Source organism: Phyllobates terribilis, unplaced genomic scaffold, assembly GCF_046119375.1.
Source record: "Phyllobates terribilis strain yellow unplaced genomic scaffold, ASM4611937v1 Scaffold_3__8_contigs__length_932513732, whole genome shotgun sequence".
NCBI lineage: Eukaryota > Metazoa > Chordata > Amphibia > Anura > Dendrobatidae > Phyllobates > Phyllobates terribilis.
The window spans coordinates 473004967-473021147 of NW_027362763.1; the positions used below are offsets into that span (position 1 = coordinate 473004967).

The 16181-nt window shown below is 43.8% G+C and overlaps 1 protein-coding gene across 1 annotated transcript in view; it reads right to left on the reverse strand.

Moving 5' to 3' along the window:
* REV3L (REV3 like, DNA directed polymerase zeta catalytic subunit) overlaps nucleotides 1-16181 on the reverse strand; it is a 206336-nt gene that overhangs the window by 107307 nt on the left and 82848 nt on the right. The gene's annotated exons all lie outside the window — the stretch shown is intronic.

A 16181-nucleotide genomic window follows, 5' to 3' on the forward strand; every position in this document is an offset into this window, starting at 1 on the left:
GGCCTTAGGCCAGATTCGCACATCCAACATTCATGGCCTGGATATGGACACCGATGTCCAGATTGCCCACAGTTCACTTGACCTGAGCTCAATATTCTCAGATATGCCTACTAGGCTCAAATTCAAGCCAAGATTTGAAGCCGGTCTGAAGATTGGAACCTGTAACTTGGGAAACCGGTTAAAAAGACGTTCATGGTCCAACGATTATACTTCAGGAATCACTAGCTGTTTCTTCATTGTTGAATAGAGAAAAAGAAAACAATCGGAAAAAGGTACTAAAAGACAAGCAAAAACGATGGAAGAATGTTCAAAAAAAAAAAACAGCCAGGGTCAAAAATGAGGAACAAGAACGGAGGGAATGACAGAAACAACAAAAGACCACGCCAAAATGTCCTGAAGCGCCTTTCCCTTTTACAGTGGATTCACCCATGTCATAAGCACAATCTTTATACAGTGAATTTTACCACTTACAGTTTTTTGCCTCAGGTCACACTGCATCTATTAGGGCTCAGACATCTGTTTTTCTCATGTACGAGAAAAACACATACTGATTCTTTTGATCAAAGTGTGGTCCAAGTTTCATCAGATTTTCTCATACATGGAGAAAAAAAAAAAAAAAGTTTCTTCACCTTCTCGTATGTGCATGAAAATCGGACCGAACTCGGATGGCATCTGATGGAGGTCAGATTTTTTCCACGGACCCACACACTTACACTGCTGTTTTTTTTTCTATAGGTTTCTATGGGGAGCCTGAAAAAAACACAAGTAAAAAAACTGTTGTTTTTGTAAGTGCAGATCAAAGTCTTTTTTCTACCTACAAAAAATACAGCATTTACGCTACGTGTGAAAGCGGTCTAATATTCAGCAAATTTTCCTTCTGGTGTCTGAATCACAAGAATATATACTCTTACATGGGGGCCATTCAAATAAATGCCATATGGACTTTGGCTGTCCTAATGAAAAGTTCTTCTAGGCAGGCCATTAAAATAAAATAATTGGCATACTGGTTACTAAAGTCTACAGTATTTTATTCAACCATCATAAATTATACACACACATAGTACATAATTATATATGTACCACTGACTAGAACATCGATATGTCACAACACGTGCATTTGTCCTAGAAGAACAGACAGAACCATAGAAGCATGCACAATTACCACGTGCCTAGGGGGCTATCGTCATCTCCGTGCTAATAGCGGAACAATACATCCACACTACATTACCACAAGAAATGCGGTTTTAATTGCTGTGTCTAGTCATTTTCTCTATAGAGTCTAAAGAATTAAACACTGGTAACTAATATAAGTATTTAATCCACTACTTAATCTGGCAAAGGAAAAAGTACATCAGCACTATATGCAATATTGTCTGCAATCTCCATAAGCATCACTACCGCCTTAAGGTTATACACCACAAGGACCTTGATTTGCCTGTACTTCGAATACTTTGCAAATAGGAAATTTTTGAAAAATTATATAGAAACCATAGCATTAAAAGTGACTCTTTGGTAACGTGTGCCATCACTATATGTACTATGCACTATATGGGTTCCAAATACTTATACAGCTGACACCCAGGAGTAGCTGCTATAATCAGAGCTAGCTCTAATTACAGATGAGGCGGTCAATCGTGATGGTAGAATTTAGGACGAAGGAAGTGGAGTCCCTTCATATGCCTATTGCCCCACCACATGATCTCTGAGTACCAATTGGTTGGTCATGACAGCCGTAGACCTATATAAGACCTATAATTACAATAAACGGCAACAGTATTGTAGAGTATTATACAGGTGAAGGGATATATAAAATTGCAACACCAAGAAGGAAAAGTGATTGAATCATGAAAATCACAGGGTCGATAGACATGTTAATGGTGAAAAAATGTAAACATCATTTTCAAACAGCTGAATACATTCAGTATAGAGTATGAGTGCTACATGCAGAAATCCCTGCACTTACACAACTGGGTATGCGATCAAGGAGGTTACTAATGGTTGTCTGAGGAATATTCTGCCATGCTGAATGCATTTTGGCGTGCATTTCATCAAGATCCGCTGCTGGCAGCTTCCTTTGCAGGACACTTTAGAGAAATAGCAGTACCACTGGTTTCCCATTAAATAAATGTAACGCCAAGCGGGTAGTATACCTGGAATTAGGAGTAGAGGGATCTGGCTACCGTACATTATGCCACCCCATACCATTACCCCAGAAGTATATGCTAAAAATAAATAATAATAATAATGTACCTCAACAGTTCTATTACAAAGGTTATCCTTCTGTGTGGTCTTGGGTGTCCTACCAGTTGTGCTCAGAGTTAAAGGGTTCTCCATTATTGTTACAATAAATCTTAATGAGCCTTTGGTGTTCTAAGAAAAAGAAAAAACTATACTTGTCTTCTGGAGCAGTGACACTTTTGTAACCCATACTGTGCCACCTTCCTTGGAGAAAACAATCATTCTCTGCAGGAGGTGTGTGGGGGATATGGGAGGGAGGGTGTAACATAACTGTGGCAGCCAGTCAGTAATTGCTGATCAGCTGCAGCCTTCACGTTCTGCTTGAAAATTACAGATGACTGGGGCAAATCTAGCAGATCACAAATGTACTTAACTGAATTGTGAATTTGTTTAATTCCGCAATTGCCACCATACAGCTATATGACGGACACATTTCCTCCTTACGCAGAATTATATTCAATCTGTTTTATTAAACATCAATTAAGCATTAAATTATTAATCATTTTGCAGATCAAGAAAAATATATTGTATCGTATTCGACTTTGAAGAAAATATAACAAAATAGACATATAAAAAAAAATGTCCAAATTTCAAATGGTGTCACTTATTTCAAATAACAATTCAAATGGTAGTGTATTGAATAATATAATGTTTATATGATAACCGCCTATAAGGCTAAGTGCCCACGATGCAGAAATGCTGCAGATTTTTTCCGCTTCTCCCTAGCAGGAAAAACGCATGCGGATCTTACATGCGTTTTTCCCGCCAGGTAGAAGCGTTTTGTATGCATTTTCGCATGCGGGTTATCAAGCGCTTTTCCAAGCGATTTTAGCATGACTTGGAAAAGAGCTTGACAACTTGGTCACACTATATAAATCCATGCAACCGGCATGGATTTATATAGTGTGACCAAGTAATGGTTAAAAAAAAAAAGAATAAAAATGGTAAAAAAAAAACAATTTATACTCACCTTCGATGGCCCCCGGTCTTCTCTCCGGTGCGTCCGGTCTCTTGTACGGCTCGCGGTAGTGTAAAAGGACCTTCCATGACGTCATTTAGTAATGTGAAAGGTCACGCGACCGCCGAGGTCAGCAGTCGCGTGACCTGTCACATGACTAAATGATGTCATGGAAGGTCCTTTTACACCATCGCGAGCTGCCGGGTAGCCAGGACGCACCGTACAGGAGACCAGGGGCCATCAGAAGGTGAGTATAATGTATATTTTTTATTTTAAATTATTTTTTTTTACAGGTACTATGGTACCTGGGTCTGGATGAGAGTCTCCTCTTCTCCAGACCCGGGTACCATCCGCACATTGAATCACTTAATATCCGCATGTGCACATGTAGTCATGCGGATATTAAGCGATTCAATGCAAGTCAATGGCTGCAATTACACTGCGTGTCCGAAAAATTAATGGACATGCTGCGTATTTTTCCGCAATAATAATCCACAGCTGAAATTTGCACAGCACATGCGGATTATCATTAGGGACCATGGGGCACGTATTACCAAGCGTTTTCGCTGTGGAAATTCCGCGGAAAAACGCATAGTGGGCACGCAGCCTTAGAGGATCATGTCTTGAGTCAATTTCTATATTATATCTGAAAAGCCCATATGAGAAGAAAAAAGAAAAGGAGGGAGAAAAGAGAGAAGAAAAGACAGAGGGTCAAGAGGGAGGGGTAGGGGGAGGTCCTTATGCCCGTGTGACTAATTATGAACCCAAACACATGTATCTGTTGAAACTATTAGAACAGGGTATGAAAATCAGGTGAGTCCTGGAACAGAATCCATCCGCTCCAAACCTTCTGAATTTATCGTTGGCTTCATTACATTCTGCAGAAAGTTCTTCCATTCTACATAGATTCACCATTTCCTTGTACCAATCTAATGTGTTAGGGGGGTTTTTAAGTTTCCAAAACCGTGGAATTACCGTCCATGCCGCTGTTAAGCAAAATCGAAGTAGCTTTTCAGAGCAAGACTAGCCCAATTGCAATCAGCATCTGATCCAATCGGCCTATGGTTTGGGGACCATTAATCTACGTAAAGGTTCCCTTTAAATCAAAACTTACAAGTACATGATTTGATGATGGGGAATGTTGTGGTGATGACATGGTTAACATGACCAGCTTAGTTTAGGAAATTTCTTTTAAGTTCCTGGATAGCAAGTCCAACATGTGCCTAAAAGAGAAGATACAGCAGTATTTATTTCAGGATTCCTAGCTAAATATGGTAAGAAATGAGGGCAGCCCTCAAGTTTCTGATACTAGAAGACTGGCGGGACCATAGATTCATAGTGCTGAAGAGAAAGCTGCTAAAATATTCATCAAAAACTGAATTACTTATTACAGTGGATCTGCAGTTAGATGTGTAAGTATAAAGAAAGCCGCCTGTGCTTGATGGTGGGCTGCCCATCTCCCAACACAGAGAATGCATTAAAAATTGTCAAAATCCCTGCAATTCCCAACCTTAGGGTCTCTGCACACGTTGCATTTGTGTCACATTTTCTTCTGCGCAGTTTTGTCACAAAACCTGAAGGATTTTTTTTTGCATACAACTTTTTTTTTAAGCTTTTTTTTCCCCATTCATTAGTATAGGTGGAATCTGTATCAAAAACTTTAAAAGAATTGACATGCTGCAGATTTAAATCTGCAAGGAAAAAATAAGCAACATGTGCACGATAATAATCTCTCTATCCCAATTTCCCACTGGCCCCTTAGTCTAATAGCTGGCTCATATATCTGTGCAGGTCACATTTCAACAGTTATTATCAGTACAGGTAGGACTATGGTGACTAGTAACAGTAGATTATTCCCCAATCTCCCTGCCCTGCTCCCCTCCCCTTGACTGACAGATGGCCCACATGCTGACCCTTGCCAAGTGAGCTTGAAAAAGGAGGTGGCCAATGTGTGGCCATTTTGGCCATCTAATCGTGATGCTACCTGTGTGCTCCTGATCTAAATGGACTATTTTCTGAACTTGGGACTCTTTAATCATATGGTCATACTGGATCATAATTGCATTTCGTTGCTGTAACCTTTTTTTTTAATATTTGCTAAAAATCAATCTTGCATAAAACTTATACGCGGCATGGGAGAACATTGGTTTATACACGCACTATGTTAGTGAGCTGAATATAATCCCATTACTCACACAACATATTAAAAATATATATATTATTATAATAACACACACACACACACACACACACACACACACACACACACACACACACACACACACTGTTCAAAAAAATAAAGGGAACACTTAAACAGAATATAACTCCAAATAAATCAAACTTCTGTGAAATCAAACTGTCCACTTAGGAAGCAACACTGATTGACAATCAATTTCACATGCTGTTGTGCAAATGGAATAGACAATAGATGGAAATTATTGGCATTTATCAAGACACACTCAATAAAGGAGTGGTTCTGCAGGTGGGTACCACAGCCAACATCTCAGTACCAATGCTTTCTGGCTGATGTTTTGGTCACTTTTGAATGTTGGTTGTGCTTTCACACTCGTGGTAGCATGAGACGGACTCTACAACCCACAGAAGTTGCTCAGGTAGTGAAGCTCATCAAGGATGGCACTTCAATGCGAGCTGTGGCAAGAAGGTTTGCTGTGTCTGTCAGCGTAGAGTCCAGAGGCTGGAGGCGCTACTAGGAGACAGGCCAGTACACCAGGAGACGTGGAGGGGGCCATAGGAGGGCAACAACCCAGCAGCAGGACCGCTACCTCCGCCTTTGTGCAAGGAGGAACAGGAGGAGCACTGTCAAAGACCTGCAAAATGACCTCCAGCAGGTCACAAATGTGCATGTGTCTGCACAAACGGTTAGAAACCGACACTGTGCAGGACACTTTGCATTTGCCACAGAACACCAGGATTGGTAAAGTCGCCACTGGCACCCTGTGCTCGTCACAGATGAAAGCAGGTTCACACTGAGCACATGTGACAGACGTGACAGAGTCTGGAGAAGCCGTGGACAGCGATCCGCTGCCTGCAACATCCTTCAGCATGACCGGTTTGGCAGTGGGTCAGTAATGGTGTGGGGTGGCATTTCTTTGGAGGGCCGCACAGCCCTCCATGTGCTCGCCAGAGGTAGCCTGACTGCCATTAGGTACCGAGATGAGATCCTCAGACCTCTTGTGAGACCATATGCTGGTGCGGTTGGCCCTGGGTTCCTCCTAATGCAGGACAATGCCAGACCTCATGTGGCTGAGTGTGTCAGCAGTTCCTGCAAGATGAAGGCATTGAAGCTATGGACTGGCCCGCCCGTTCCCCAGACCTGAATCCGATTGAGCACATCTGGGACATTATGTCTCGCTCCATCCACCAGCGTCACGTTGCACCACAGACTGTCCAGGAGTTGGTGGATGCTTTAGTCCAGGTCTGGGAGGAGATCCCACAGGAGACCATCCACAACCTCATCAGGAGCATGCCCAGGCGTTATAGGGAGGTCACACAGGCACGTGGAGGCCACACACAATACTGAGCCTCATTTTGACTTGTTTTAAGGACATTAAATCAAAGTTGGATCAGCCTGTAGTGTGTTTTTCCACTTTAATTTTGGGGGTGATTTCAAATCCAGGCCTCCATTGGTTAATACATTTGATTTCCATTGATGATTTTTGTGTGATTTTGTTGTCAGCACGTTCAACTTTGTACAGAACAAAGTATTCAATGAGAATATTTCATTCATTCAGATCTAGGATGTGTTATTTGAATGTTCCCTTTATTTTTTTGAGCAGTGTGTGTAGGTGTATATATATATATTATATATATATATATATATATATATATATATATATATATATATATACACACACACACACACACACACATACATACATATACATACATATATATATATATACACATACATACATACATATATATATATATATACACATACATACATATATATATATATACACATACATACATACATACATACATATACACACAGGGTGGTCCAAAAGTAGGTGGGCAGAAAATAACATTTATTTTGATTTAGATATAAAATTATATTTACTAACACAAGCATAACATTGACAATTAAATTTTATTCTGAATAATAATACAAAAGCCCTTAAATTTTATCAGCGCAGGTGCTCAAACTGTTTTCCATTACAATTTGCACAGCTTTGAAGTCGCCTCTTACTCTTCGGCAAACTTTTTTGCACAAGTCTCTTTGGGTATTAATTTCTTGAAATGCATCTCTTATGTAATTTTTCAAATCACTGACACTTTTTGGTTTTCGACTATAAACTTTGTCCTTGAGTACTCCTCAAGAGAAAAAATCCATTGGGGTCAAGTCTGGTGAACGTGCCGCCAATCAAGTGGGCCTCTTCGGCCAATCCATTTAATAGGAAATGTTTCATCAAGATACTCGCGGACTACTCTTGAATAATGTGGAGGGGCCCCATCTTGTGGGAAATAAAGGTCATGTGAATTAGGCTGTTGCTGTAACTGGGAAACAACTTGATTCATTAGAATTTCGAGATACTTATCTCCTGTGACTGTTCCATCAAAAAATATTGGTACTAAAACTTGAAATACCACCCCAAACATTGACACCAGGCTCATTTAGTTGTTGCTCTAATGTTAAATGCATGTTCTCATTATACCAGTAAATACAATTATGTCTGTTAATATGGCCGGATAATATGAAAGAAGCTTCATCACTCCACATAATGTTATCTAAAATTACTGGATTTTGTTTGATAAATCTCCCCCTTCATAACCTTATTACACTTTCTGTCCACTGTGTGTGTGTGTGTGTGTGTGTGTACACACACACACACACACACACACACACACACACACACACATTTATTTAAGCCCCACCCCCTCGACTTGTCAGAAATTAAAATGATCAGAAGGAAATTAGCCCCTATGCTCTCCGCAGGATCTCTACAAGACTGACAGCTATAGGGACACACACAATACTGTGGGCAAATTTACCGCTAATCTCTAAGACTTAATCCTCCTATAAAATGTGCAATCGGTGCAAGCTTTTATTGATCTGAGGAAGCAGAGCTGTTATGTCTAGTCTTTTAAAGATATCCATCTTGTAGCATCGGCGTCTCTGCCCCGTTCTAGGCAGAGACGCCGTCCCTCTCACCTCCCCGCTCCTGGCGCAGCGTCCTCCAGCGCTTCTCTCCCCGCTGCTTCCGGCACGCGCTCCTTCCCCGGCAGTGTGCTTAGGGCGCGCGCGCGCTCCCCCTCTCTTAAAGGGACCGCACGCGCCGTCCTAAGGAGTCCCCGGCCAATTGCCGGAGGACCTCCCATATAAAAGGCACCTCCTCCAAAATGGAGGTGCCCGAGCAATGTTGTAGCACTGTTCACTACTCTGCTTCAGCCCTCAGGTCCCGTTGCCAGTTACCTGCCAGTCTGCTACCTGCCTGCTAGCCTGAGGTCCGACGGTCTGCCTTCCAACTTCTATCAGTCTGTCTAAGGACCAGCTTGCCCGCTCACCTGGGAGCGCACATCTTCTACCTGCCTGCTTGCCTGAGGTCCGACGGTCTGCCTTCCAACTTCTGTCAGTCTGTCTAAGGACCAGCTTGCCCGCTCACCTGGGAGCGCTCATCTGCTGCCTGTCTGCTAGCCTACCAGGAGGCTCTGCCGTCACGTGCTGTGACCACCCGCCTGTCCAGAGACTCCTGCCCGCTCACCTGGGAGCGCTCATCTGCTACCTGTCTGTTGGTCTTCCTGGAGGCTCCGCCGTCACATGCTGTGACCACCCGATTATCCAGAGACTCTCGCCTGCTCACCTGGGAGCTCACGTCTATCATCTGCCGCCACAGGTCGTACCAATCCTTTACCCAGAGACTGCCCCGGTCACTTGCCGTGACCTCCTGCCCGTTCATCCAGAGACTGCCCCGGTCACTTGCCGTGACCTCCTGCCCGTTCATCCAGAGACTGCCCCGGTCACTTGCCGTGACCTCCTGCCCGTTCATCCAGAGACTGCCCCGGTCACTTGCCGTGACCTCCTGTCCGTTCATTCAGAGACTGTCCCAGTCACCTGCTGTGACTGCCTGCCCGTCTACCCTGGTCGCCACCCGCTCCCTTACAAGGACCGCCCCCTTGTATAGTAGCTCAGAGGTTCCGCCTCCCAGACCCGTTACACATCTAATGTATATAATGCTCATCACTGAAATCCGGAGGAAGCCAATCTGTTAATAAGTCATGTGATGGCACACCAGCCGCTTCCCTTTTTTTTTTTTTTAACCACCTCTCTCCCTGAATTATTGAAAGATACAGATCGCGTGATCTTAACCAATCATTTAAGACCAGGAGAGAAAGGATGTAGTTACACATCAAGAATGGAGAACAAAAGAATTGTGAGAATGGAAGTTTTTAAGCCTTGTTACTTGCACAGTGGTGGTGCACAGTTTTTAGAGGAGTGCAGGTAAAAATATCAGCACCAGCAAATAAAGTGGTGGATCAAAAATATATGAAGGGAGAAAATAAACTGAACAGATTTCAATCAGTTTTTGGTGAGTGTGTCCATCAGAGTTACACTGAGGTTTCTCAAGCACTCAGCGAAAAATGGACAGCATAGTGATGCGATCAAATGGATACCCGAATCTTTCACACGCCAATAGACCTGCATTAGCAAGTTGGATCCATGATTCTGACAAAAATTGGTATATCTATCTAAAAAAAATGTTTTTTTAATTGGAGGTCAGGGTGGGGGACTGTCAGCAAAAACAACAAGTACATGTAACCAAGCCCATATACAGGTGCATCTCACTAAATTAGAATATCATAAAGTTAATTTATTTCAGTTCTTCAATACAAAAAGTGAAACTCATATAGAGTCATTACAAACAGAGTGATCTATTTCAAGTGTTTATTTCTGTTAATGTTATTATTATGGCTTACAGCCAATGAAAACACAAAAGTCATTATCTCAGTAAATTAGAATACTTTATAACAACAGCTTGAAAAATGTTTTTAAAATCTGAAATGTTGGCCTACTGAATGTATGTTCAGTAAATGCACTCAATACTTGGTCGGGGCTCCTTTTGCATCAATTACTGCATCAATGTGGCGTGGCATGGAGGCGATCAGCCCGTGGCACTGCTGAGGTGTTATGGAAGCCCAAGTTGCTTTGATAGCAGCCTTCAGTTCGTCTGCATTGTTGGGTCTGGTGTCTCTCATCTTCCTCTTGACAATACCCTATAGATTCTCTATGGGGTTAAGGTAAGGTGAGTTTTCTGGCCAATCAAGCACAGTGATACTGTTTTTTTTAAACCAGGTATTGGTACTTTTGGCCGTGTGGACAGGGGCCAAGTCCTGCTCGAGAATGACATTTCCATCTCCAAAAAGCTTGTCGGCAGAGGGAAGCATGAGATGCTCTAAAATTTCCTGGTAGACGGCTGCGCTGACTTTGGTCTTGATAAAACACAGTGGACCTACACCAGCAGATGACATGGCTCCCCAAACCATCACTGACTGTGGAAACTTCACAGTAGACCTCAAGCAGCTTGGATTGTGGCCTCTCCACTCTTCCTCCAGACTCTGGGACCTTGTGGAGTGTGGCAATAACTGCCTTCTGGACATCTGTCAAGTCAGCAGTCTTGCCCATGATTGTGGAGCCTACTGAAACAGACTAAGGGACCTTTTTAAAAGCTTAGGAAGCCTTTGCAGGGTTTTTTGTTAATTATTGTAATTTACTGAGATAATGACTTTTGTGTTTTCATTGGCTGTAAGCCATAATCATCAACATTAACAGAAATAAACACTTGAAATAGATCACTTTGTTTGTAATGACTATGTAATATATGAGTTTGAAATAATGAGAATGAGAATTGAAATAAATTAACTTTTTGATGATATTCTCTTTTATTGAGATGCACCTGTATAACGCAGACTTAACATGTACATGTAAAGCAAACGCCAGAGTGAGAGAACTAATGCAAAGAAAGAATCTAGAGGACTCCATACAACCATTTGTTATTGGGTTACAGGGGTTGTCCAGGTTTGGGATTAAAGTCTTCAGTCACTGAATTCACTTGCATTGAGCGAGGCTGGGCACATCTAGTCGGAATGTGGACAGAGGTATGCAAATCGCATACTTACGGTCACATGACTGCCCGCTCTTGCAGTCAGCACCAGAGAATAGTCACCGCATGTGATGGGTGCGGTGTGAGGATCCAGAAGTCTACAGTCACACACAGTGATTTTGGACAACCCCTTTAGCCGTTCACTTGCATTCATTTCTCTAAAAATCATTTTACCTAAGACAAAAATGCTGTCCTCCTTGTTAACAGCATTCCCCAAAATTGTCAAATATGCTTTTTAACATGGAGAGGAATAGGTTTGCAATTATAATAAGAATTGTCCTATGTAAAAGCGCAAAAAGATTAGCGATAAACTTTTACTGATTTGGATCAATCATAATAACACCATAAAAATAATATGAGGAAATGTGACATCTATAAGTGGTACTATTGCCCAGCATTTGGCTCTTCCTACACATTAGGAATGGAGGCGTAAAGGGGTTTTCTCATGATCATTACTTCAGGAATGCACTGCTCCTCTGTCTTCAGGATTCCTAGTTGCCAGATGCGGTGTACTCCCCTCCTGAAAGGTGACAGTTCAGACAAGTGGCATGGTTGCGTTGGGGGTCCGAGCAAAGCGCTCCCCCAAGCTGCTAGTAGGGGCAGCTTTGCCTCTGTAGAATGGAATAAGAGCAGGGGAACTGAAGGTAGTCAGATCCAAAGATCCGGCCAGCCTCAGAACTCAAGCAGGCTACAAAGCATACAGCCTGCAAGCAGTGCGCTCTCTGTGCCTCAAGAGACCGCAGGGTGGCCAGTAACCTTGGTAACAAGCTGTATACTATAAAATTAAGCATCCCTCTGTTCTTGAGAATGAAAAGGATTTTTTAACAAAAGATAAATTGCAAGCTTGCCGGTTTGAACAAGCACTTTGGAATTTTACCCATTTAGGAACTTGATACAAGCTTTTTAGAAGAGTTTACTCCTAACCTGCAGCTTAGAATTATCGATCAGATCCTCACCAATGACTGATCAAGTTATTCCATGTAATTAGAGCAGGGATGCCAAACTCAAACAAACAGAGGGCCAAAATTAAAAACTTGGACAAAATAGCGGGCCAGCCATACCAGTGCAATGGGCCCCACGTGGTCCGCCATACCAGTGCAATGGGCCCCACGTGGTCCGCCATACCAGTGCAATGGGCCCCACGTGGTCCGCCATACCAGTAAAACGGGCCCCACGTGGTCCGCCATACCAGTAAAACGGGCCCCACGTGGTCCGCCATACCAGTAAAACGGGCCCCACGTGGTCCGCCATACCAGTAAAACGGGCCCCACGTGGTCCGCCATACCAGTAAAACGGGCCCCACGTGGTCCGCCATACCAGTAAAACGGGCCCCACGTGGTCCGCCATACCAGTAAAACGGGCCCCACGTGGTCCGCCATACCAGTAAAACGGGCCCCACGTGGTCCGCCATACCAGTAAAACGGGCCCCACGTGGTCCGCCATACCAGTAAAACGGGCCCCACGTGGTCCGCCATACCAGTAAAACGGGCCCCACGTGGTCCGCCATACCAGTAAAACGGGCCCCACGTGGTCCGCCATACCAGTAAAACGGGCCCCACGTGGTCCGCCATACCAGTAAAACGGGCCCCACGTGGTCCGCCATACCAGTAAAACGGGCCCCACGTGGTCCGCCATACCAGTAAAACGGGCCCCACGTGGTCCGCCATACCAGTAAAACGGGCCCCACGTGGTCCGCCATACCAGTAAAACGGGCCCCACGTGGTCCGCCATACAGTAAAACGGGCCCCACATAGTCCGCCATACAGTATAATGGGCCCCACATAGTCCGCCATACAGTATAATGGGCCCCACATAGTCCGCCATACAGTATAATGGGCCCCACATAGTCCGCCATACAGTATAATGGGCCCCACATAGTCCGCCATACAGTATAATGGGCCCCACATAGTCCGCCATACAGTATAATGGGCCCCACGTGGTCCGCCATACAGTATAATGGGCCCCACGTGGTCCGCCATACAGTATAATGGGCCCCACGTGGTCCGCCATACAGTATAATGGGCCCCACGTGGTCCGCCATACAGTATAATGGGCCCCACGTGGTCCGCCATACAGTATAATGGGCCCCACGTGGTCCGCCATACAGTATAATGGGCCCCACGTGGTCCGCCATACAGTATAATGGGCCCCACGTGGTCCGCCATACAGTATAATGGGCCCCACGTGGTCCGCCATACAGTATAATGGGCCCCACATAGTCCTCCATACAGTATAATGGGCCCCACATAGTCCTCCATACAGTATAATGGGCCCCACATAGTCCTCCATACAGTATAATGGGCCCCACATAGTCCTCCATACAGTATAATGGGCCCCACATAGTCCTCCATACAGTATAATGGGCCCCACATAGTCCTCCATACAGTATAATGGGCCCCACATAGTCCTCCATACAGTATAATGGGCCCCACATAGTCCTCCATACAGTATAATGGGCCCCACATAGTCCTCCATACAGTATAATGGGCCCCACATAGTCCTCCATACAGTATAATGGGCCCCACATAGTCCTCCATACAGTATAATGGGCCCCACATAGTCCTCCATACAGTATAATGGGCCCCACATAGTCCTCCATACAGTATAATGGGCCCCACATAGTCCTCCATACAGTATAATGGGCCCCACATAGTCCTCCATACAGTATAATGGGCCCCACATAGTCCTCCATACAGTATAATGGGCCCCACATAGTCCTCCATACAGTATAATGGGCCCCACATAGTCCTCCATACAGTATAATGGGCCCCACATAGTCCTCCATACAGTATAATGGGCCCCACATAGTCCTCCATACAGTATAATGGGCCCCACATAGTCCTCCATACAGTATAATGGGCCCCACATAGTCCTCCATACAGTATAATGGGCCCCACATAGTCCTCCATACAGTATAATGGGCCCCACATAGTCCTACATACAGTATAATGGGCCCCACATAGTCCTACATACAGTATAATGGGCTCCACATAGTCCTACATACAGTATAATGGGCTCCACATAGTCCTACATACAGTATAATGGGCCCCACATAGTCCTCCATACAGTATAATGGGCCCCACATAGTCCTACATACAGTATAATGGGCCCCACAGTCCTACATACAGTATAATGGGCCCCACATAGTCCTACATACAGTATAATGGGCCCCACATAGTCCTACATACAGTATAATGGGCCCCACATAGTCCTACATACAGTATAATGGGCCCCACATAGTCCTGCATACAGTATAATGGGCCCCACATAGTCCTACATACAGTATAATGGGCCCCACATAGTCCTACATACAGTATAATGGGTCCCACATAGTCCTCCATACAGTATAATAGTCCCCGGTGTTGCAGGCCAAATATACATCACTCTAAGGCCATGGCCCCACTATCAGTATTTGGTCAGAACTTTTTTTCAGGAGGGGGAAGCAAAACCAGGAGTGGGTGATAAATGCAGAATTGGTGACTTGTTTCTATTATACCTTTTCTCTGATTGTTTCTCACCTGCTTTTGTCTCCCACTCCTGAGAAAAAATACTGATCAAATACTGACCAAATACGGATAATGGGCCCTGGCCTAAGTTTGATATGTGTGAATTAGAGAAATAGAACATTGCAGTAACCTTTGCGCTCTCTTGATCCTACATTGACTGTAATGCTGTGCCCTATTGTTTGAGTCTCAAGACAAGACAGATTTGTACAGTAAAAAAAAAATTTACATTTATATACATACATACAGTACAGGCCAAAAGTTTGGACACACCTTCCCATTTAAAGATTTTTTTTTTCTGTATCTTCATGACCATGAAAATTGTACATTCACACTGAAGGCATCAAAACTATGAATTAACACATGTGGAATTAGATACTTAACAAAAAAGTGTGAAACAACTGAAAATATGTCTTATATTCTAGGTTCTTCAAAGTAGCCACCTTTTGCTTTGATCACTGCTTTACACACTCTTGGTATTCTCTTGATGAGCTTCAAGAGGTAGTCACCGGAAATGGTTTTCACTTCACAGGTGTGCCCTGTCAGGTTTAGTAAGTGGGATTTCTTGCCTCATAAATGGGGTTGGGACCATCAGTTGTGTTGTGCAGAAGTCAGGTGGATACACAGCTGATAGTCCTACTGAATAGACTGTTAGAATTTGTATTATGGCAAGAAAAAAGCAGCTAAGTAAAGAAAAACAAGTGGCCATCATTACTTTAAGAAATGAAGGTCAGTCAGTCCGAAAAATTGGGAAAACTTTGAAAGTGTCCCCAAGTGCAGTTGCAAAAACCATCAAGCGCTACAAAGAAACTGGCTCACATGAGGACCGCCCCAGGAAAGGAAGACCACGAGTCACCTCTGCTTCTGAGGATAAGTTTATCCAAGTCACCAGCCTCAGAAATCGCAGGTTAACAGCAGCTCAGATTAGAGACCAGGTCAATGCCACACAGAGTTCGAGAAGCAGACACATCTCTTCAACAACTGTTAAGAGGAGACTTTGTGCAGCAGGCCTTCATGGTAAAATAGCTGCTAGGAAACCACTGCTAAGGACAGGCAACAATCAGAAGAGACTTGTTTGAGCTAAAGAACACAAGGAATGGACATTAGACCAGTGGAAATCTGTGCTTTGGTCTGATGAGTCCAAATTTGAGATCTTTGGTTCCAACCATAGTGTCTTTGTGCGACGCAGAAAAGGTGAACAGATGGACTCTACATACCTGGTTCCCACCGTGAAGCATGGAGGAGGAGGTGTGATGGTGTGGGGGTGCTTTGCTGGTGACACTGTTGGGGATTTATTCAAAATTGAAGGCATACTGAACCAGCATGGCTACCACAGCATCTTGTAGCGGCATGCTAGTTGGC